Here is a 26,003-nt window from a genome sequence, read left to right as displayed (position 1 = left end):
TGTGTGTGTGTGTGTGTGTGTGCAGAAGCTTCAGTGATGCTGTTCCGGCTGTAGGAAAACACAACGGCACAAACACAAGAGGTTCTGGGTCGGCCTTCACACTGAGAGACTCGAGATTTAGGCCAGAATGTGAGATTTATGAGTTTGAATCGCATAAAAAATTGCCATTCATTTGGGTTACAGTTTTAACATGCATGTTTATTTCTCAGCCATACATCTATCCATCTATCGTTCTATCATTCTATCCATCCATCCATCTATCCATCCATCTATCATTCTAACCATCCATCATTCTATCCATCCATCCATCCATCCATCGCTCTATCGTCCATCCATCGTTCTATCTATCATTCAATCCACCCATCCATCCATCCATCGCTCTATCATCCATCCATCGTTCAATCTATCATTCTATCCATCCATCATTCTATCCACCCATCCATCCATCCATCCATCGCTCTATCATCCATCCATCGTTCTATCAATTATTCTATCCATCCATCCACCCATCCATCGCTCTATCATCCATCCATCGTTCTATCTATCATTCTATCCATCCATCCATCCATACATCACTCTATCATCCATCCATCGCTCTATCATCCATCCATCCATCCATTCATCACTCTATCATCCATACATCCATCGTTCCATCTATCATTCTATCCATCCATCATTCCATCCATCGCTCTATCATCCATCCATCCATCCATACATCACTCTATCATCCATACATCCATCGTTCCATCTATCATTCTATCCATCCATCATTCCATCCATCGTTCCATCTATCATTCTATCCATTCATCCATCCATCGCTCTATCTATCATTCTATCCATCCATCCATCCATACATCACTCTATCATCCATCCATCGTTCTATCATTCTATCCATCCATCCATCCATCACTCTATCATCCATCCATCACTCTATCATCCATCCATCCATACATCACTCTATCATCCATCCATCCATCGTTCCATCTATCATTCTATCCATCCATCGTTCCATCTATCATATATAATGTATATATAATGAAATATAACATGATTATAAAGGAGAAATTGGTCATAAAAATCAAGGCCTTGATCTAGGCTTGTGATTAAACATTTTACATAGACGTCGATTAACAACCAAAGAGAATTATAATACAGACATGGCACTAATCAGTAATTCTGCACATTTATTAACTTGCGTTACAAAGTTTACTTGTGCAACTGTGATGTGAATGTGAGGCTGTGAAGATGCCAGTTTTCTACTAATCAATTCACACTTTAGTCAGTCGAGACGTCCGTTTCCATTCATTAAGAAGTAAGTCGTTCAGTCGTCGTGAAGTGGACAGCGCCCTTTGACACCAAACTTAATTTCATCTCAAACATCCCTTATGGAGACTGGTTCAGATGTTCAGTAATGCTGCTGAATGTCTTTATTTTAGTTAACAAGTAACATACTGACATTATCATGGTGCTTATTATATATTCTTGATATATCCTATAGTTTGCAGTCTATTCTGGACAAGAACGGCCCAGGAAAACACTGACCAACATGATAATCCACTAAATCACAGTCTGGTTTGGTGTTACATGCCGTCGGGGGAAACTGATCTGAAACAGATGATCACAACAAAACTGTTTATTTCAGTCAGTTTTTGCCCTTTTTTGGTGTATTATGTGTAAATGAACAGAGGTAGCAAACAGATATTCTATACTGTATATTTAGTGCTGTCAAACTGATGAATCGCATCTAACATAAAAGTTTGTATTTGTATATGGCCTATATACACACACGCACAACATTTTATCCACTTTGACTCACACTGTGTAAAACACTGAGTTTGAAAGGCTGTTTTTCAAGTGTCTAATCCTCAAGGCTGCTTGTCCATCCTCTGCTGATTGTTGCTATGGTGACGACACGAGTGAAGCAGCTCCAGAACACACAACAGCATGAGAGTGAATACAGCGACCGCACAACTGTGTGTGTGTGTGTGTGTGTGTGTGTGTGTGTGTGTGTGTGTGTGTGCGACAGTGTGTCTGTGTGTGAGTATGTGTGTGTCTATCCATCCATCATTCTATCCATCCATCCATCCGTGTGTGTGTGTGTGTGTGTGTGTGTGTGAGAGAGAGACAGTGTGTCTGTGTGTGTGAGTATGTGAGTGTGTGTGTGAGACAGTGTGTCTGTGAGTATGTGTGTGTGTGTGTATCCATCCATCCATCATTATATCTATTATTCTATCCATCCATCCATCCATTCATGTGTGTGTGTGTGTGTATGTGTGAGAGACAGTGTGTCTGTGTGTGTGAGTATGTGAGTGTGTGTGAGTGTGTGTGTGTGTGTGTGTGTGTGTGTGTGTGTGTGTGTGTGTGTGTGTGTGTGTGTGTGTGTGTGTGTGTGTGTGAGACAGTGTGTCTGTGTGTGAGTGTGTCTGTGTGTGAGTGTGTGAGACAGTGTGTGTGTGTGTGTGTGTGTGTGTGTGTGTGTGTGTGTGTGTGTGTGTGTGAGAGAGACATAGTGTGTGTGTTTGAGAGAGAGAATGTGTGTATCTGTGTGTGAGTGTGAGACATAGTGTGTGTGTTTGAGAGAGAGAGAGTGTGTGTAAGTGTACTGTATGTGGTGTGTGTGTGCGTGTGTGTGTGTGTGTGTGTGTTTGAGAGAGAGAGAGTGTGTTTAAGTGTATGTGGTGTGTGTGCGTGTGTGTGTGTGTGTGTGTGTGTGTGTGTGTGTGTGTGTGTGTGTGTGTGTGTGTGTGTGTGTGTGAGAGAGAGAGAGAATGTGTGTATCTGTGTGTGAGTGTGAGACATAGTGTGTGTGTTTGAGAGAGAGAGAGTGTGTTTAAGTGTATGTGGTGTGTGCGTGTGTGCGTGTGCGTGTGCGTGTGCGTGTGTGTGTGTGTGTGTGTGTGTGTGTGTGTGTGTGTGTGTGTGTGTGAGAGAGAGAGTTTAATAAACGCAATATTTAACACAAATATGTTTAATAAGAGAGTGTCCATTCTTAATATTAGTGAGTTTATTAGTTAAAGACTTGCTGCCCAACACCCAAGAGTTCTTGATAACAGACTTGGGTGTTTTCTTGTATATCTTGTCACAAAAACTAATTAAAAATCAATTACTCTGTCGATCTCTAACCCAATAATAATAGGGTTGGTCGATATGACCAAAATCTTATTTCACAATGCAAGTAATTTTGTTTCATATATATTTTCTTATATAATAATAAATAGTAAATACTTGGACAAAAAAAAATGTATAGCAATAATTCACGCAAAAATTTTAATTCTAAATATTTTAAAAATAAAGCTATTCTTTAAAGGAATAGTGCACTAAATATCAATATTTCTGAGGGTGGACTATCCCTTTAAGATAAATGCGAGGTGTAAAGCAGGATAAAAAGATCCCTAATTCATCAGTTCTGATGAGGTAAGCACAATAACAGCATGGCTTTGATGTGCATCTTGAATCCGTAATGAAGCCTCTCGTATCAAGGTAATTCGGCTAATTCTCTAATCAGCCTCGCTGTGGAAAACCCTGCCTCTTTGAAATGGAAAACAGAAGCGTGTTCTTTGAGGGTGAATGAGTGAACTGGAGTGCTTACACCATCATAAACATCACTCTACCCCGGTAAAGAGATCAACGGCCTATTGTGAGAAAGACTCTGTCCTCTGATTATTGGTTGACAGCTGAAGGACAAGTTGAAAGACTATAAGATGATGATAAATGATAAATAGTTACGGGTTTCTTTGCTCTGTGTTCCAGGTTGCTTTCATCCTTCAGCTAATGTGAAGTCTTTAAACGACCACCATGTATATTTGTATATATATATTTATATACTTTTGCATAGAGCCGTACCGAAACGAAAACTCAAACCGAAAATGGTTTTCAAAAATTATTATATATTTTTTTTAATTAGCTTATTTTTGTATAATTGTATTATATTAGACTTTTTAAGGAAATTAAATAACACTATAGATTAGATACAGATTAATCTTTGTTAAAGCTGTGTTTTGTTGTTTGATTAACTTTAATGACGGACGGCAACAGGGATTTATAGGCTACTGTCACTTTAAGAGCGAATGCACGGATCCAATATAATGATACGCATCCGGTTTCTTTCTCAACTCTTTATGTTCACTTAACAGACTAACAGTGTTACTGGAAAAATTCTGTACAAAATGATGTACAGTTGTGGTCAGAATTATTGGCACTCCTGGTAAATATGATAAAAAATGCCTGTAAAAATAAATCTGCATTCTTTTGATCTTTCATTCAAAAAATTCACAAAACTCAAACCTTTCATTGAAGTAAAAGAATTGAAAGTGGGGGCAAATCACATTATGAAATAAATGTTTTTCTCCAAAACACGTTGACCACAATTATTGCCACCTCTAGAATTTTTTATGAGTAAAATATTTTCATGAGTATTTAAATTGTTTATCACAGCAGGGTGACTAAACAGGAAATTGTCTAGCTATGACTTCTTGTTTGAGTAAAAAAAGAAAACTTTGGTTTTACCACAATGAGTAAAACCAAAGAATATAGTTCTGATGTGCATCAAAAGATTATTGAGCTTCACAAAATAGAAAGTGGCTGTAAGAAAATAGATAAAGCATTGAAAATCCCCATTTTCACCATCAGGGCAAAAACTAGGAAGTTCCAATCAACTAAAGATGTTATGAGTCTGCCAGGAAGAGGACGTGTGTCTATATTGTGTTAATGGATGGTGAGGAGGAGAGTTTGAGTGGCCAAAGACTCTCTAAGGATCCCAGATGGAGAATCGCAGAGATTACTCGAGTCTTGGGGTCAAAAACAACAACAACCCCTACATCCCCACATGTTGTTTGGGAGGGTTTCAAGAAAACAAAAAGATCCTCCTCGCTCCTCCAAAAACAAACTCCAGCATATTCAGTTGTCAGACACGACTGGGACTTCAGATGGGATGAGGTTCTGTGGTCAGATGAAACTAAAAAAAGGGCTTTTTGGCAGTAAACACGCTAGATGTGTTTAGTGCAAACAGGGATAAAAAAAGCACCCCATGCCTACGGTTAAATATACAGCTGGACCAAGTTAAAAGGAAGTAACTAATTTATTATGAATAGAATAGTTCAATAAAAAATATTCAGATATTATAAACTGGTTGATGAATTAAAGCAATAACATGAGATTGGAAAATTATTCAGCAACACTTTATTTAAAGTTTGAGTTGTATTTAATATCAATCAGTTGGGAGCAGTTAATCTAAAAGTTGATGAGTGTTTTGTTTACTATATTTAGCTATTAAAAACAGTTTACCAAAGAAAAGAAAAAGAAAATTCAAACAAAGTGAAGTACTTTTCATTTCTAAAGTATTTGGGTTTATTTATTATACAAAGCCCTTTTTGTCGATTTTTCGAGAATAACTATATAAATATATAACTGTATCGTAAAATATATCGTTACCGTGAAATAAAATTAGTCATACCGTGAAACAGAATTTTGGTCATACCGCCCACCCCTATGTGGAGGAATGAAGGATCTGGAGAGATTCCGTATGGAGGAATGAAGGATCTGGAGAGATTCCGTGTGGAGGAATGAAGGATCTGGAGAGATTCCGTGTGGAGGAATGAAGGATCTGGAGAGATTCCGTGTGGAGGAATGAAGGATCTGGAGAGATTCTGTATGGAGGAATGAAGGATCTGGAGAGATTCTGTGTGGAGGAATGAAGGATCTGGAGAGATTCTGTATGGAGGAATGAAGGATCTGGAGAGATTCTGTATGGAGGAATGAAGGATCTGGAGAGATTCTGTATGGAGGAATGAAGGATTCTGTATGGAGGAATGAAGGATCTGGAGAGATTCTGTATGGAGGAATGAAGGATCTGGAGGGAAATTAAGGATCTGGAGAGATTCCGTATGGAGGAATGAAGGATCTGGAGGGAAATGAAGGATCTGGAGAGATTCCGTATGGAGGAATGAAGGATCTGGAGAGATTCTGTGTGGAGGAATGAAGGATCTGGAGAGATTCTGTAAGGAGGAATGGAGGATCTGGAGAGATTCTGTGTGAAGGACTGAAGGATCTGGAGAGATTCTGTGTGGAGGAATGAAGGATCTGGAGAGATTCTGTATGGAGGAATAAAGGATCTGGAGAGATTCTGTATGGAGGAATGGAGGATCTGGAGAGATTCCGTGTGGAGGAATGAAGGATCTGGAGAGATTCCGTGTGGAGGAATGAAGGATCTGGAGAGATTCCGTGTGGAGGAATGAAGGATCTGGAGAGATTCCGTGTGGAGGAATGAAGGATCTGGAGAGATTCCGTATGGAGGAATGAAGGATCTGGAGAGATTCCGTATGGAGGAATGGAGGATCTGGAGAGATTCCGTATGGAGGAATGAAGGATCTGGAGAGATTCCGTATGGAGGAATGGAGGATCTGGAGAGATTCTGTATGGAGGAATGAAGGATCTGGAGAGATTCTGTATGGAGGAATGAAGGATCTGGAGAGATTCTGTATGGAGGAATAGAGGATCTGGAGAGATTCTGTATGGAGGAATGAAGGATCTGGAGAGATTCTGTGTGGAGGAATGAAGGATCTGGAGAGATTCTGTATGGAGGAATGAAGGATCTGGAGAGATTCTGTATGGAGGAATGAAGGATCTGGAGAGATTCTGTATGGAGGAATGGAGGATCTGGAGAGATTCTGTAAGGAGGAATGAAGGATCTGGAGAGATTCTGTATGGAGGAATGGAGGATCTGGAGAGATTCTGTAAGGAGGAATGAAGGATCTGGAGAGATTCTGTGTGGAGGAATGGTCTCTGATCTCTGGTCAGGTGTTCTCCAAACTCATCCGGCATTATAGAAGAAAACAGAGCTGTTATCTTGGAAAAAGGAGGTTGCAAAAAGGCAATCATTAATAAAAGGGTGCCAATAATTATGGCACAATGTGTTTTGGAGAAAAACATTTATTTTGGAAAAATCTCAGAGTAAAACTGGGAGTTGTGAGAAATATGATATACCGGGGGGGGGGGGGGGGGGGGGGGGGGGGGGTTGCCAGATGAGAAGTTTATCTATGTATCATCTTTTTACTCTTTTAATTTCTTTTATAACTGTATCATTTTCCTTGTTTTATTTTGTGATTATTTTAATTCCTTTCTGTAAAGCACTTTGATTTGCCATAGTGTATGAAATGTGCTATATAAATAAACTTGCCTTGCCTTACCAATTTCATAATATGATTCCCCCTCCCCCTTCACTTCAATAAAAGGTTGGAGTTTTGCAAATTTTTTGAACGAAATATCAAAAGGGTAAACAATGCAGATTTTTTTACAGCCATCTTTGATCATATTTATCAGGGGTGCCAATAATTCTGACCACAACTGTATATACAGAACATGCTGTCATTATTATCACATCCATACTGACCTTTTAACCCTTACAACTCATGTTGACTCGATTCGGCTCTGTGTGCCGAGAGAACATTAGCAGGAGAAACATGTAATCGTCAACGCTGGCTCCGTCCCTGGTGTATATAACAACAACAACAACAACAACAGCGATGTGTGTGTGAGAGACTCCCGCTGCGAGACGCCTTCTGTCTGCAACACTGAGTGTGAAGAGTCTGGATGAGCGAAACGACACACAGAGCCGAACAGAGAAAAACTCAAACTCCATATGAACCCAGGCAAAAACTCCCGAAACGTGAACAGAAATATTCTGTTGGATAGAGATTCAGATGGATGGAGACAAAGCACAAAAATGTTATTTGATAGATTATTTGCATCATATGCTAAACAGAAGCTTTACTCTCACTGGATGGCGCTTAATTTATGTATTCAAAATAGTGTTTTACCTAAAATGAACACTAAAACTATTCAAATTGTTTACAGTAATTGAAATAAAGCTTAAATAAAATAATATATAAATGGAATATTTAAAAACTTTAACAAATAAAATAAGCAAATGTTGGAGTACTAAAATTACTAAAATAAAAATAAATGAAAGCTACAGAAATATATTTTTTAAAACTAATAAAATTGACAAAAACACACAACTACTAAAACCTTAAGTATGAAAATCAAAAATATAAATTTAAAAGCTAATTCAAAATATTCACAAGTATTAAAATAGTATATAAATAATTCTAAAATATCACTTCTGCAAATATGTTGTTCACTGAGTTTTGACAGTGGTAGTATTACTGAAATACTATTAGTTACTAATAATTTTGTTTTAATTTAAATTTTAGTTAATTTTGTTGTGTAATTATTTATTAGCTTTTAATTTTTTTTTAAATATGCCTATATAGTTTTATTATTTTATTTAAGTTTTAGCTATTATAGTACAAGTTAAACTAAATGACAATGAGAAATGTTGCCTTAAATAAAATATACTAAATACATACACAAAACACACCTTGTTGTGCAAGTAAATCTTGTCAGAATGAGTTTGTGACTGAAGGGACGTTCACATATACAGTAATGTTTGCATAAAGCGACTATAAATCATTGAATTAGTGATGCAAATAAGAGGCAGTTGTGTAGGTCTCTAATACTATTAGGTCACCACCAAATAAACATCAAGATAAAACATACTAGTCTATCATTAGCTGTTTTCATCTACGGTTGTGAATTTAACTTGTGCACAACATTGGAATATCGCATAAAACATCTGCGAATAAAGCAGTTTCCATCGCATGTGTTCAAGAGCATCCAGTGTTTTCTCATGTAATATCCCAAACTCTGCATGAAAATAGGTGGATGGAAACATAGCTCTAGTATTCTCATGGAAGTTGTTCTCAGGAGAGCGTCTACGTCTCTTAGATTAATCTACGATCTTTCGTCTGTTGAAGGATCTGAAGAAGCTTCCGGTTCACCTTCAGAAATCAGAAATACACAAGAAAAAGCTGTTTATAATTGTATTAATATGAGACTTTTTAATGAAATTAAATAACACTATAGCGTTCACTGTACAGATTAATCTTTGTTAAAGCTGTGTTTTGTTGTGTGATTAACATTAATGACAGACGGCAACAGGGATTTATAGGCTACTGTCACTTTAAGAGCAAATGCACAGATCCAATATAATGATACGCATCCGGTTTCTCTCTCAACTCTTTACGTTCACTTAACAGACTAATAGTGTTACTGAAATAACAATGTTCCAAATATGTTTAATACATTTTGAGGAAAATTTGTGTACAAAAAATATGTAGAACATGCTGTCATTCTATTAGCCTTTATCACTAACGCAATAAACATCAAGATTAAACATACGACTCTATCATTAGCTGTTTCCATTGAAGGCTGCAAATTTAACTTGGAATATCGCATAAAACATCAGCGAATAAAGCAGTGTTTCCATCGCATGTGTTCAAGAGAACAAAATCAACACTTCATGGGAAACTGACGCAAAAATATCTGTGATAAAACTGGAAGTTGCTCCAATCAGGAGCTTTTTTCCGTAAATGAGAGATCTGACGGTTAATCAGTTATCCAATCACATCCTCGGCTTTCTGCTGGGAATTCTGGACTTTATGCACATGACTTCTTATCAGATTTAAAAACGTATCCAACAATTTTTAGAATTTTATGGCGTTTAAATCCAGTGTTTTCTTTTCAATATCCCCAAATTTGCATAAAAATAGGTGGATGGAAACATAGCTCTAGTATTCTCATGGAAGTTGTTCTCAGGAGAGCGTCTACGTCTCTTAGATTCATCTACGATCTTTCGTCTGTTGAAGGATCTGAAGACTTTCCCGGTTCGCCTTGAGAAAAAGCAGTTTATAATTGTATTAATATGAGACTTTTTAATGAAATTAAATAACACTATAGCGTTCACTGTACAGATTAATCTTTGTTAAAGCTGTGTTTTGTTGTTTGATTAACATTAATGACACAGACGGCAGCAGGGATTTATAGGCTACTGTCACTTTAAGAGCAAATGCACGGATCCAATATAATGATACGCATCCGATTTCTCTCTCAACTCTTTACATTCACTTAACAGACTAATAGAGTTACTGAAATAACAATGTTCCAAATATGTTTAATAAATTTTGAGGAAACTTTGTGCACAAAAAATATGTATATACAGAACATGCTGTCATTCTATTACCTATATCACCAACAAAATGAGGCATGACGCAATAAACATCAAGATTAAACATACGACTCTATCATTAGCTGTTTCCATCCAAGGTTGCAAATTTAACTTGGAATATCGCATAAAACATCAGCGAATAAAGCAGTGTTTCCATCGCATGAGTTCAAGAGAACAAAATCAACACTTCATGGGAAACTGACGCAAAAATATCTGTGATAAAACTGGAAGTTGCTCCAATCAGGAGCTTTTTTCCGTAAATGAGAGATCTGACGGATAATCAGTTATCCAATCACATCCTCGGCTTTCTGATGGGAATTCTGGACTTTATGCTCATGACTCCTTATCAGATTTAAAAACGTATCCAACAATTTTTTTTATTTTATGGTGTTTACATCCAGTGTTTTCTTTTCAATATCCCAAAATTTGCATAAAAATAGGTGGATGGAAACATAGGGAGAACAAAATTCAAAAGTGTCGAAAACACTTCATGGGAAACTGAAGCAAAAATATAATAAAAATGGAAGTTGCTCCAATCAGGAGCTTTTTTCCGTAAATGAGAGATCTGACGGTTAATCGGTTATCCAATCACATCCTCGGCTTTCTGATGGGAATCCGGGACTTTATGCACATGACTTCTTGTGTTGTTTTATATGCACATTTTTAGAATTTATGGTGTTTACATCCAGTGTTTTCTTTTCAATATCCCAAACTTTGCATAAAAATATAGGTGGATGGAAACATAGCTATAGTGAAGTTGTTCTCAGGAGAGCGTCGGATCAATCTTAATCTACGATCTGTTGAAGGATGCATCTGAAGAAGCTCCCGGCTCGCCTTGAGAAATCAGGAGATAAACAGGAAAAGCAGTTTTCCTGAATGATGCATGAGCTCCATGTAAAATTGATAGTGCTGCTTCGAGAGCTCTCGATTATGTAAGTGTGAAAAGTTTTCCAGAGACCCGAACGCTTATGCAACTTACTACGTTACTACATCTGCCCACAAACAAACACACTGCACTGTGGGCTTCTGTTACCAGAGGAGTTTATTTGGCTGAGCTGAGTTTTCCGACCCTTTTCTGCAAAGAATCACTCATGATATTGAAGAACAGGGCGTAGTTAGAACATGTTGTGGGCTGATGTGACGGGCTAGATTACATAAATCAAGATGAGTGAAAACGGCAAAGATTAGAAATGTGGCAGAAGAAGACAAGCAGGATAAATGAGGGAAAGTGAAAGAGCACCAGACCTGACGGAGAGATAGGTTTCATTTGATAGATTGTTTGCATCATATGCTAAACAGAAGCTTTACTCTCACTGGACGGCGCTTCATTTATGTATTCAAAATAGTGTTGTCATCATTATTAGCTTGAAAATTAACACTAAAACTATCCAAATTGTTTACGGTAATTGAAATAAAGTAATATATAGAAATAAAAAGAAATAAAATAATATATAAATGTAAGATTAAAAACTTTAACAAATAAAATAAGCTAATGTTGGAGTACTAAAATTATTAAAATCAAAATAATTTAAAGCTAAATAGAAATATAAAAAATGTGAAAAAATTTACAAAAGCACATAAAAACCTAAAGTATGAAAATCAAAAATATAAATTTAAAAGCTAATTCAAAATATTCATAAGTATTAAAATAGTATACAAATAATTCTAAAATATCACTGCTGCAAATATGTTTACTGAATTTTCACAGTGTTATTTTAGTATCACTGAAATACTATTATTTTAATTAGTTTTTTTCTTTAATTTGAGTTAATTTTGTTGTGTCATTTTTTATTAGCTTTTTGTTTTTTAAAATGTCAACATATTTTTTTTTTTAAGTTTTAGCTATTTTAGTACAAGTTAAACTAAATGAAAATGAGAAATGTTGCCTTGCCTTAAATAAAATATACTAAAGCTTAAAATAAAAATAATAAAAAGTTTATTTTATGTCAGTTAAGTTTATTTTATTTCAAGTGACACATTTTATGGTTTTATTTTTAATTAACTATAATAACCCTGAATTTTGAGAAAACATTGTGTATGAAAATATGTAAACACTTGCTATCTATAATCACATCCATATTGACTTTCAGCCATTAGCACCTTATAACTTTTATCTCCATGAAAAATAATAAGCTCCACTAATTGAGTGTCTCATTCACAAAACTATCATCCAATCGAAAACAACACAATCTTAACACAAAGATGTCGGCAATTACCCACTGCTGCAAAGAGCTCAGTCGCTAAAATATGATGATCTGCTCAAATAAAACACTGGATCAATAAACATATGAACACTGGAGGCTAAATCTGGAGCTGCTAACGTGTGTTCGCCTTGTTTTGCGCTAATAGACACCTATTAACCTTGAAGAGATGCCATAGTGTTTACCACCGCATTTCTACTTTAACAACAGAGCTGATCTGGAAAGCCTGAAGACTGCAGGAGCAACAGAAGATCTGGCAGTAATTGGCTTCATTATACAGACACAGACCGCAGACATCAAACAGAATATGATTATGCTAACAGGCTAGCTAGAACATCAAGTTCAGGAATCAAAGTGTGTATGGAAATAGACTCATAACACACACAGATTTAGAGTTTTCATGGGGTTGAGGAGAATATCGTATTCATTCGTTTAGCACACACTGTTCACTGGAGTCCCTGCGTCATGTTTAAGTCGTTGCTTTACACAGACGCCGGTCATGCAAAATTAAATATATGTGCAAATACATATGAATTGCATGAAAAATGTCAAGGTAACATTTCATCACCACAAAAATCAAAGGGGAAAAAAATCTATATTTTGCTGTAAAAGTGAATTGAAAAAAAGTTATTTATATATATATATAGATAGATAGATAGATAGATAGATAGATAGATAGATAGATAGATAGATAGATAGATAGATAGATAGATAGATAAATATAAGCTACACACACACACATAAATATAAATATACTGTATACACACACACACACACATAAATATAAATATACTGTATATAGACACACACATAAATATAAATATACTGTATATACACACACACATAAATATAAATATACTGTATACACACACACACACATATATATATATATATATATATACACACACACACACACACATTTACAAATGTTTGCGATCATTTGAGATCAAGTGCTGTAAAATCGATTAATCGCCATTAAATTCATCTAACATAAAAGTTTGTAAATATATAGAATGTGTGTGTGTGTGTGTGTGTGTGTATAAACACACATAATATATTTACAAACTGTTGTTAGATGCATTTAATTGTGATTAATCAATATGAATAATAAATACAATAATAATAATGATAATAGAATAGCGCATAATATCTATAATAACATTTAATAAAATATATTTAACATACTTATATTTAATTTATACATTTATATTTAATTTATTTTAAAAAAATGTTTTATTATTATTAATATTATAATTAAAATAATTATTTCATCATTGAAAAGCAATAATGTGAAGGCCACAATGCAAAAGTCTTAAGGCAAAAGGTAAAATTGTCAGTCTGATCTCACATAGTGATGAAACAACACAATTCTTTATTATTATTATTATTATTAATAATTCTCCTATAGAGGAATCATTCATCTAGAGCACAAGCGCGGCAGGACGAGTTACACACACCTGGAGCATTACAGCAATACTGATGCTTGACGTAGGAATCTGTTCTTTATCCACAAACCTCCACTACTGTCCTCCATCCTTCCCATGAGCCCCGGGAGCGAGTTGCCATGGTGACGGTCAGCTGCCGCAGGGTTGCCGGGTTGAGGATGCAAGGGTTTCTGAGAAGCCAAACATCAGCCCATCGCGTTCAGGACATCCTTCAGCCGGCTCACGTGTCAGTGTCACTAGGCGCGTTTCCATTACAGATTTGGGCAAAACTTTTGCGTTTTTTTCTAAATGTCGACAAAAAACGGTTGCACAATGACGGCGTTTCCATTAACCGATGTTATCCGACTAATTCATTTTTTCCTCTCACGATAAGTCATTCCAAAAATCATAGCAACGGATGTTGGTAGGTTTATGTATATCCCAGCCACTGCACTGGCCATTATTATTAATGGAAGGAGACGTATGTGTGTTATCCAATCACTGACCCTTATATTTGTGAGTGGCACATATGAGGTGTTTCTGGGTGTTTCTCCCTCATATCTGCTTCGACGTCTTGATTGTGGCATTTAGTTGAGGTTTAGAATCCAGTATTCCTATAATTATTTAGTCTTTTATGATTTTAATAAAGAACTCTGTCTCGTATTCTGTCCAATCACACCGCATCATCTACATCAGGTGACCTGTTAATGCGCAAAAAATGTTTCCATTGCAGTTTTGCAAAATATTTCTTTTTCGAATTGCCTGAAAAACCTCCTCATGCGAGCGTACAAACTTTTCTGCGATAAATGGGAGTTTTTGCAAAATTGTTGTGGCCGTATTTTGCAATTTGCAATTTGCGCAATTTGAAGGGTAATGGAAACGCGGCTCATGTCAATCCTGTTGTCTTCTCCTGTTTCTGGCCGTCGATCAGAGACACGAGCCGGGATCTGGAGAGACACGCACAGGAACTGCTCGAGGGGAAGTACGAGATGAAGTTTCCTCGGGGTCCTACACCCCTGACGACCCCTGACGACCCCTGTGACCTCTGACGACCCCTGCCATCCAGGGAGACAAACGGCTCACCATAGCCTATAGGCAGGTCGCTCAGACACGGAGAGTCTGTGACAGAAAAACAAGCATTATTTTTACAAACCCATTTAGAAAGGACACCTTTTAAAGTCCCCATGAAATCAACGTTTGTTTACTTTTAGTATGAATATGTTTTACTGTTATCTATAAGCTGGTGTGCTCCACAACAATGACAAAACAAAGATAGATATGTGCATTGAAAACGTACAGTCTCTGGATCAATGAGTTTGATGACATCACTCTGCACTTCAGCTTCTCATCAGATTTCCTGTCCAATCAAATGCTCTCTAGAATCTGAAGCTCCGCCCCCTACATTTTAAATAGAAGCTGCCGCTAAAATCGGTCACTTGTTCACACGTTTACTGTTCTCTACATGGTGAATGGCACATAGTGCACTATATAGGGAAGAGGGAGCGATTCAGACAGTGTAAACATGCTTTCCATTGAGATGAATGAAGTCTGGTTTCACTAGTGTCACGCGAAGAGACACGACAGCACAGAGACGAACTCTGTAAAACGCAATTAATCTTTATATTTATTTTATATACATCTATGCATTTTTATCCTTATGCAATGTGCACTGAAAATAAATGGTGTAGAAACAATTTTCACTCAGTAAATTTCACAAACAATTACAAAGAAACAGCAAGTAACACTTTGAATTAAGTAGAACAACAGTATTTTTATACAATAATCGGTTACACTTTATTTTAAGGTGTCATTGTAATATTAATTAACATGTACTTACTATAGAGTTAGGGTAGGTATAGGATTTGGTTGCATGTAATTATGCATAATTTACTGTTATTACTATGGTAAGTACATCATGTAACATATGTAACAAGGACACTGTAAAATAAAGTGTTACCCAAAAATCTCTATTTATCATTTTTTTGCAGCGTGACTAACATTGCATTAAATGTATACTTCACTATCCAGCTAGAATCATCATCAATCACCCCATCAAGGTCGGTCAGAAATCTTGGAGTAACGTTTGATGACCAGCTGACCTTCACAGATCACATTTCAAAGACAGCTCGATCATGCAGGTTTGCACTGCACAACATCAGGAAGATCAGGCCTTTTCTAACTGAGCATGCAACACAACTTCTCGTCCAGGCCCTGGTCATCTCTAGGCTTGACTACTGCAATGCTCTTCTGGCCGGACTTCCATCATGTGCAACTAAACCTCTACAAATGATCCAGAATGCTGCAGCTCGTCTTGTCTTCAACGAGCCCAAGAGGGCCCACGTCACTCCTCTGTTCATCTCTCTGCACTGGCTACCATTCGGTGCTCGCATCAAGTTCAAGGCACTGACGCATGCTTACAGAACTATCACAGGCTCAGCTCCCTCCTACTTTCACTCACTCCTACGAGTCTACATCCCTACCAGAAGCCTTCGATCGGTCAACGAGCGACGTCTCGTGGTTCCATCACAGAAAGCCACAAAATCACTTTCCAGAACATTCTCATTCACAGTTCCATGCTGGTGGAACGCTCTCCCCACCCTCATCCGGACTGCAGAATCCCTGACAACATTCAAAAGACAGCTAAAAACCCATCTCTTCCGTGAGCACTTAACCTCATAAATTATAAAAAAAAAAAAATTAAATGCTACTCTGAATAATGCCTGAACTTTGTATTTTGAGCACTTCTTGCGTTGTTTTTGCCTCTTCATGATGACTCGCTTAATTTAGTCCTAATTTGTCATTCGCTTTGGATAAAAGCGTCTGCTAAATGACTAAATATAAATGTAAATGTAAATGTAAATTATATTTATTAGTTCATGTATTCCCTTCATTGACCTTGACAGAAATGCAGAAATGCATATTAGCTTTTAAAAGTGACTGTTCAAATCTGCTGATGTAACTGTGTGTGTGTTGTGTGTGTGTGTGTGTGTGTGTGTGTGTGTGTGTGTGTGTGTGTGTGTGTGTGTGTGTGTGTGTGTGTGTGTGTGTGTGTGTGTGTGTGTGTGTGTGTGTGTGTGTGTGTGTGTGTGTCATCATGTGAATCAGTGACCTTTGCTCTGACCTGTGAGCTGTGGCTCATAGTTTTCTCCTGCTTATTGTGTAATATGCAGATTCTGTGTTGTTGTGTCATCATAAATCTACACACCCTCCTGCTTTTGTTTACGCTCAGGGAACTGAATCCGTGTTTGGATTAAACACACTCTCTTTTAAATTCCACTTTCAAATCATGTCCATCTATTTGGAAAGAAGCTGTAAAGTGAGTCAGTCATGAATTGAACTATATACTGTAAATAGTTGATATTCCTGTCAACATATGATTGTATTTTTCAGTAGCTGACCATGTACACCACAATGAGTTCAGATCATATAAGGTCATTCGGACGCCTCTGGCTTGGAAAGCATGATTGAAAGCGAGGGCAATGTTTGTCAGACCATGTAAGGATAGACACGCAAGAGTTTGAGTCTGCGAGACGTTTATTGCAGAGATACACAAATAATCTGAAGATAAAGTGGATCAGTGGCCCTGCAAAGAAATCCAAACAAAAATCTCTTCGGCTACGAGCTTCTCACACTCACATTCGGAAAAAAGTCCATGTTTCTCACTAGGGCTGAAGTTCATTTATAATCACTCTAACAGCATATATTGCAATAAAGCTATTTTTGTGTGAATAAAAAGTTATAGAAGTTTAAGTTTACTTTAAAGGAAATGTACTGAACTCATTTTTATTTTATACAACAAAATATATATTGTGTAGGGATGCACGATATATCGGTTTCGGCCGATAAATGTTCATTTTTAATGTTATCGTTATCGGCTCAATAAGAAAATTAGACAGATATATTAAAGCCGATAAATAATGTATTATTTCCTCCAGCTGAGACACTTCAGATGCGCACTGATCAACATGATGGTTTTGAATTGCTTGAAATATGATTGGAATCACTTCAAAAAGGAAAATATAGTTGAGTGCAACGCAAGTCTGTCATAGGCTACATAAAATTATAATGAGAACATTATAATTGTGTGCTTGGGACATGGATTTTAAGGGTGAGACTTTTTTTTGTATTCAGGCTCTCAAAAATTATATAATAATTTGGATTTAGATTTATCGGCCAATATATCGGTTATCGGCTTTCAAATATAAAGAATAATCGGTTATCGGTATCGGACAAAATGTTCATATCAGTGCATCCCTGATATTGTGCAAAATAATTTGGACTCTAGAATTGAAGCCATGTGTTTAACCAAGTTGTGTTTCAAATTTGAAGTTGATATCACAAAAATTGAGCACTTTTTCCCATTTTTCAGCCGGTTTAAGCAAATGATACTTAATTTTTGATGATCAACTGCTTGATTGTTTATATCGGCGAAAAATGTACCTATATTATCACCCAGCTCTTAACCCAGTTGCCTTGGCTTTTGGCTTGCTTAGTTGGGGACATTTAATATTCAACATTATTACTGATCTGCCTTACTTATGGTGGACAATGAGGCAATTTTCTTCTAGAAACAAACTTTGTTGTATTATTTTCATGTTACCACTGTGAAGCTGCTTTGATACAAATCTGTATTGTAAAAAGCTCTATATAAATAAAGCTGACTTGACTTGACTTAATATAAAGTTGGATATATGAGTATGTCCAACTTTATCCGCATACATGCACATAAAATTAAACATATTATATAGCAAATTTCAACTGCTTGATTGCTAGTATTGTCACAAAATGTAAACAATAGTATCGCCCTAAATGCGACTATAAGGCATGAAGATAATAATGTCCCCCTTTTAATGTTGTTTATGTGTCTATGTGGTGTTTTTAATATGCTTTAAGACAAACCATGTGTAACTTCATAAGTCGACAGCATTGCTGAGTATTTCCTCCTTAAAACTGCAGTGAACCAAAGACAGTCTCAAAAACACGCTTTGAAATCGCTGGTGTTTCTGACGTCACAAACTACCTTGTAACCAATCAGATCAACGTGTGATCGTCAACCAGTGGATCTCTGAGCTGAGTGAGTGAGTGGAGGCGGGGCTCATTTGCATATTCATAGTACCGCACATACTAAATGAGGCAAGGGTGTCGAGTTACATTCAAGATATTTTAAGAAGAAAAAAAAAACGTTTAAATATGTCATTTTGGTGATCAAAGATGAGTTTTAAGGGATACAATTATGAACACAACAGATGGCGGATTCCAAGACAGGTCAACCAAATACATTTGAGCGCACAGAAATCTTCAAACTGTTCTAATCTCGTTTTAGAACTTGTCATGTTTATGCAGCTCTGAAAAAAATCCAGAAGAAACAGAAAAGCTTAAACCGCAATTCTACACCCAGGTGCTTCATATTACTCTAACATTCGCTTAGTGTGATACTGAGTTGAGTTCCATTCAAAGCCTGTTTAAGGAGGTTTCAAAGACAAACTGTGTTTCTTTGGCAGAAATTTAGATCCATTTCTGAGATTGCAATTTACCTCATTTCTCAAAGAGTCTGAAAACAGTTTGTTCGGACAGATGTAACAGGAAATGAGCCTGGAATTACTGACGACTTGTTTCAGAATCGATTCTTTCTTTTAGGAGACAATAACTTTATTTGTCGTGTACTTTGATCTTTACTTTGCAGACCTTTTACAATGAATAAATACATGAATGAATTAATGAAAGATTAAATAAATATTCCTCAACCAAGTGTTCTTAAAAAAAATTGGTCACTAAAACATCCTAAAATACAAAAAAACTCATTTCCATTTATATGTTGCTTGCAGAAAAAAATTGCTACTTCTGTCAATGGAGAAAAATGCCTTTTTGCCCCATTAGTTTCAGTTCCAGCATCTGCCAGCAGGGGCAAACTGGACCAAACTAACCAGCTAAACCTCGACCCCTGGGTCAAACAAGCTTGACTTTCCCCCCACCAATGCCATCATGATGCTGTCAGCCAAAATGGAAAGTAGTTGCAGCACATTATTGCATTATGTTATTTTGATGAAACTATTATTTTCCTTTACAATAACATACCATCAGCTCTCAATAAGAGTAAGAAAGTAAACAGGGTCAATTGCATTTCATGTTGACAGAGCAGCGCAGTGGGGGATGCGTTATATGTTATATTATCAGATGTGGGTTATTTTGTTGGGCAGACGGCTCATCCCAGCGAAGGGTTAAGCCTGGCTCAGTGCATTCGTTTCATTTCCTCTACATTTCCATCTGAGCAAACAAGCGGGTGACCTGACAGTGCACGAGGGGGAGGGGGGGGGGGGGGGGCGTTCGTGACTCGAATGAGAGCAGAGAGAGAGAGAGACGAGAGGACACCCATGTGACCGTGAAAAGCCTGCAGTGTGCAGACGGTCGGGGAGGGGCGTGCGAGGGCAAACCCCTGAAGAGAGAGAGAGAGAGAGAGAGAGACTGATTGCTGATGCGGCTTTAGCACAATAACAATTCCAGGAAACCGAGGCCAGGCTTTCAGTTCTGCTGCGTACAGTGTGTGTGTGTGTTGTTTACCTTCATCACCACGTGATCCACACGCTCTGACACACTGCCTATGTTTGCAACATCATGCTATTATACTACTCTACCATATGAGCAGCATGCATGATACACATGTGCACAGCAACAGGATTTAGCATGCTATACATAAAGCTACCACATCAAGCTAAAACAGCTCACAACTTATCACGAGAACAGGAATACTTATGATTAAAAAAATATATATTCTGCACTTCAATTTAAAGATACACGTAATATGAATATGGAAGCTTCCACATGCAATCCAAAAACATTTAGATCAGGCATTCTACTGGGGTCCTAATGTGGGACTCATCTCTTCACCACACCGGTCCTACATGACCCACTCCGAGTTTGGGATTCGGACCGGGGTCTCCGGCGTGGGAGGCAGGTGCGCTAACAAGGACGCTAAAGACCGCAGCGCTAGCGTCAGTCGCTAGCACACTTCTTGAGGCCAGGGGAGTGAGGTTTACACGCACAGTTCTTACTGGCCTACGTTACACCATTAGTTTCGATCTCTGTTTTTGGATAGGGAGTTAGGTTTTTATATATTGTATTTTCCTTTTCTTTTCTTTTTGGGTTAGGGTTTAGGGAAGAGGTTTAAAAATAAGGAAGCTGTGTTTGTTATGTTGGCCTAGTCAGCTCCTGAATCAAAACTTACAAAGTAAGTCAGTAAATGTATCATTGTTCAAATTGACTGCATTTTTCTAAGTCTTTCATGTTGTACCCTTTCCCCCAGACGGGGCGTAACACCTACATTACATCATCAGACATGCAATCAAGTGAACATTCCTTAAAAAACACAATTTCCAACTTGCACTTGGGAGTTCAACGAGATCGGCACGTTTTTATTAGTAAAAAACTCTTAAAACTCAAAAAATTATTTCTGAATGTAATGGCGATATTAATGCAACATTCAATTCCAAATATGCTTTATCTACTCTAGCCTCGTATCAATGCATCACTTCGTTCAGTCAAGCAATATTTATATAATGCCATGTGTTCATGTGAGGAGGAACAGGGACAAAGGAAAAGAGATCAAATATAAACAGACATTCATTTCTGAAGGGAAAAAGTGTGTGAGTGGCTCTCGAGACATGAGTCATTCCGTGTGTGTGTGCGCTTGTGTGAACTCGTCTGCGCGAGCTAAAAGTGGAAATGAGAAAACAGGCTCTCCTCACCCGCCCATCCTCGGGTTTTACCCTTATTAAAATATGATGCCTTATGACAGCGTCGCCTATGTTTCTGAGTCATTTTCTGCCTGTCTGTCAAGAAGTATATTTATATGTTCGGACATATATTATTGGATACAGTATAGCCAACTTCACTGCAAGGGACAAGCAGATAAAAAGAAAGATATCATATCAAGATGATCATGAAGGAACCAAATAATGTACCAATGTACCAATAAGATACTAATAATGTTCCAATGTACCAATAATGTACCAATGTACCAATAAGATACCAATAATGTTCCAATGTACCAATAATGTTCCAATGTACCAATAATGTACCAATAAGGTACCAATAATGTACCAATAAGGTACCAATAAGGTACCAATAATGTACCAATGTACCAATAATGTACCAATAATGTACCAATAATGTTCCAATGTACCAATAATGTTCCAATGTACCAATAATGTACCAATAATGTTCCAATGTACCAATAATGTTCCAATGTACCAATAAGGTACCAATAATGTACCAATGTAGCCTACCAATAATGTACCAATAATGTTCCAATGTACCAATAATGTACCAATAAGGTACCAATAATGTACCAATGTAGCCTACCAATAATGTACCAATAATGTTCCAATGTACCAATAATGTACCAATAAGGTACCAATAATGTAACAACAAAGCCAATATACCAATAATATCACACCAATAAGCGGTGTGATATTTAACTATTGGCCTACTCTTAAAACACATACATTACATAACACACTGTATAGGCTTATCAGTAACATGATACGATTATAGAGAACCTGCCCTTTGACCACAAACAGCCTACAAGATCTGATGCAATATTTCAAATACATTTTAAAGCCACAAGAAGCCATAATACACAAGATCTGTTGCAATACTTCAGATTTTAAAGGGGTGGTTGATTTCACTTTTCTAACTTTAGTTAGTGTGTAATGTTGCTGTTTGATCATAAACAACATCTGCAAAGTTACGACGCTCAAAGTTCAAAGCAAAGGGAGATATTTGCTTTTAAAGAAATTGCTTTTTAAGGACTACAACAAACGGCTGGTAGAGACTACACCACATTCCTCCCGGGTTAGTGACATCACCAACCCTAGAATTTACATAAACCCCGCCCCCTTAACATGATTTATAGAATATCATGACAGAATATGCTAATCAATGACTAGAAGATACTACACGTAAACTACATAAATTCATCAACCATCCATTCAGAAATGTTCTGTTGCTTCTACATGTTGTCACTTCTTCTTGAGTCTCTCCATTATTGTCCCAATCCGATTTGAACATAAAAGGCTAAAAGTTTTAGAAATTTTCAGTGCATGTCTGTGTGAGTGCATGCTCTTGAAGCTCCGCCCCCTGTGCCGGGAGCAGCAGCTCATTTGCATTTAAAGGAACAGACACAAAACGGTGCGTTTTTGCTCACCCTCAAAAAGTTGTAACGTGCTATATATAAATATCTGTGGGGTATTTTGAGCTAAAACTTCACACACACACACTCTGGGGACATCAGAGACTTATTTTACATCTTGTGAAAAGGGCATTATACCGCCCCTTTAAAGAATAATGGGTGCAAATGCTGCTCCAAAGAAACACTATATTAGCTAAAGTACGTGCGTTCAAAAGTGTAACTTCTGGTATGTCTCACAGAGTAGAAATGAGCCATGTGAAGATATACTTAAAATTCTGTTCGTGTTGCATAAAAAAAATATCCGCATGCATGTTTGGAACAACATGAGGGCAAGTGAATAATGACAGAATCAGTTTAAATATAAACGCGGATGTTATTTTTTCAGAGGAACTCAAAGGCATGCCCACTTCAGAAGGTTTTATATTAAGTGAGCTCCATGTGACATGAACTAGTTTCAATAGCTCTTTAATTTTTTCCCCTGTCAAAGCCAATCTCTGCTGCGGCTCTGGCCTAGATTTCTTCAAAGGCCTTCTCCAGTTATCTAGGACAGACCACATCCAACAACAGGCACAGAAAACTCCTCATTTCTATTCATTTGAGTTGACCAGAAAAACAGACTGTGATTGAGCTCAAATAAAACCCCAAAATGCATCTGAAATTCTCGATTTGTGGCAGAGAGCTGAAAGACCTGGAGCGGTGAGATTAAACAAGGTCATTGTGAAAAAAAAAGGAACAAAGAAATGATTCCACATGGCAATGAGTTCTGTGGTTCACTGGAAACGCCCTGGAAAACACAAGCCTCCTGTTTAATTCAAGCATTAATGCTATTTTTACATCATTCTAGCTCAACATTTGCTGTAATTATGTTGATTTACATTTAGCGTAAAGATGATCGACAGCAAAAGTGGCCAGTGGCACCTCCAAAATAGTGAATTAGCAAATAAATAAATAAAACTAAAGCTATTAAAATCATTTCCGTTCATTGAAATAAAGCTTAGATGAAAAAAAAAAAATGAAAAAAAAAAAATACACAACTTAAAAATTACTCACTAAAGTGAAGCAGAAATACTAAAATTACTGGGGTTTTTTAAAGTTTCATAATAATAAAACTAATCTAAAACTAATAAAAATGACAAAAGCATATAACAAAATAACTAAAATGAAAATGAAATTAATATAAAATATTATAAAATATGTTTTTAAATTAAAACATAAAAATAAAAGCTAATAAACACTAATATTGTGCACAATACTAGTATAAATAATACTAAAATAACGCTGAAAGTAATTTATAGAATCTGTAATAAATAAAATAAATAAATGATATTTATAAATGTTGTTAGTTATTTATAATATTTAAACTAATAAATGATACATTATAATAAATTAAATATAAATAAAAAATAAAACTACTACAAAAAAATGTATATAAATAAAAAAGAATATTACTAACAATACTAGTATATTGTACACAATACTAGGATAAATCATATTAAAATAACGCCGGAAATTAATTAAAATAGAATTTATTCAAATTAATAAATATTAAAAGTTGTGTAATATAAAAATCGGTTTATAAAAGATAATTACTTTAAATTAAATAAATAAATATAATAACAACATTATAAATGTTGTTAATAATTTATATGAACTACATTAAATTATAATAAATACATTAAAATATAATGACAAAAATACACTAGTTTGTTTAGCAGTGTCAGGTCAGTGTCTGATATGCTTGTAATAATACTTTGAATAAAAGAGTCTATTGAATGACTAAATGTAAATAATATGGGCCACGTTTAAAAGGTCATGTGAACATCCAGACAAAGAATAACAGCGCAAACTCACACAAAAGCGTTGTTCGGCTGCTGACTCCAGACCTGTCCACACCTGTGAGGTTTCATCAGGGTCCCGAGGGTGGAGAAGCACCTGCTCCATCACGACCCATTCAACCCCATCACACCACATCTAGAGCCTGCACACACACCACACAAAGAGTCTCGGACAAAACCTGTCTTTTATTTCTCACACACATACATATTTTCTTTCTTTTCTTGTCCCGTCTCTCTCCCCGAGGGCTTGTTAAAACATCGCCCAGGCCTGAAACGAAGGTGGAGCCGATTGTTTGCAACAGTTGCGGGGACAAAAACCCAAGCCGTGGGCTATTTTCACTGGATATTGTAAACCTACAGGTGGGATTATGAAGAGAAAAGGGCAAGATGCTGAAAAGAAGAGACGTGGCTCGTTCAGGAGGACTCAGACTCTATTTATCTCTCTCATCGTCATTTTGGTGGTAATAATATGTATATATTTTCACTTGCTTTTGTCCACTCCCTGGAACGATTTTGCAATGTTCCCGTTACTGTAATTTATTGTCTTGAATCCTCAATGCTTTTATCATTTAAACACAGTGATGCTTTAATAGCCTCTTTGAGCTGGTCGATGCACAAAGCAAACGCTGAAACAATATCAAATGCTATATTTTGATGGTGGATTGTATGACGAAACTTGCATGTTCATAATACATGTATCTTTATATTGCATTGCAGAATATTTTTGATCATAACTGTATAGGATTTTAAATAATACTGTGATGTAAATAATAAAACTGCACCCATTAAAAAGTTTTAATCTGGAAGAAATTAGTAATTTATGGAAACGCTTCACAATAAAATCCGGTTTGTAATGCATTAGCAATGAACAATATACTTTTACAGCAATTATTAATCTTTAATGCTAGGTAATAAGAATATGCTTCATTGTTTGTTCATGTCAGTGCATTAATGTTCACAGATTTGATTTGAAAAATGTTTTAGTTAATGTTGAAATTAACATAAGATTAGCAAATGCTGTATATTGTTCATTATTGGTTTGCGTTTATAGCGTTCATTAATGTAAATAATGCTTTTGAGAAATAGGTTTAAATATATGCATGCTCATATGTGATTACATTAGTTTCCTAATGAAAGCGGTCTCATGTAGAGATACTGAATACTTTCACTTTCTCACTTGTAGTCAAATAAATTGCTGATTGTTGATACTGTATTTCTGAAACGGAATCGAAAACGATTGTTTTTGCGTAATGCTGCATCCGAGCCACAAAGTTTCAATATAATTCACAGATG

The 26,003-nt window shown here is 36.5% G+C and overlaps 1 long non-coding RNA gene across 1 annotated transcript in view; it reads right to left on the bottom strand.

Moving 5' to 3' along the window:
- Positions 1–26,003, bottom strand: part of LOC309486262 — a 118,967-nt gene that overhangs the window by 34,747 nt on the left and 58,217 nt on the right. The window contains exons 8-9 of the long non-coding RNA XR_014201416.1: positions 24,727–24,853; positions 13,780–14,807 (exon numbers count right to left, since the gene is read on the bottom strand). This is a non-coding gene — a long non-coding RNA (uncharacterized lncRNA). The remainder of the gene's footprint in view (positions 1–13,779; positions 14,808–24,726; positions 24,854–26,003) is intronic.

The sequence above is a fragment of the Leuciscus leuciscus genome, assembly GCF_965113295.1.
Source record: "Leuciscus leuciscus genome assembly, chromosome: 22".
Taxonomy (NCBI): Eukaryota; Metazoa; Chordata; class Actinopteri; order Cypriniformes; family Leuciscidae; genus Leuciscus; species Leuciscus leuciscus.
Note: the sequence above shows the minus strand (reverse complement) of the source record. Positions and strands in the feature narration are given on the sequence as shown.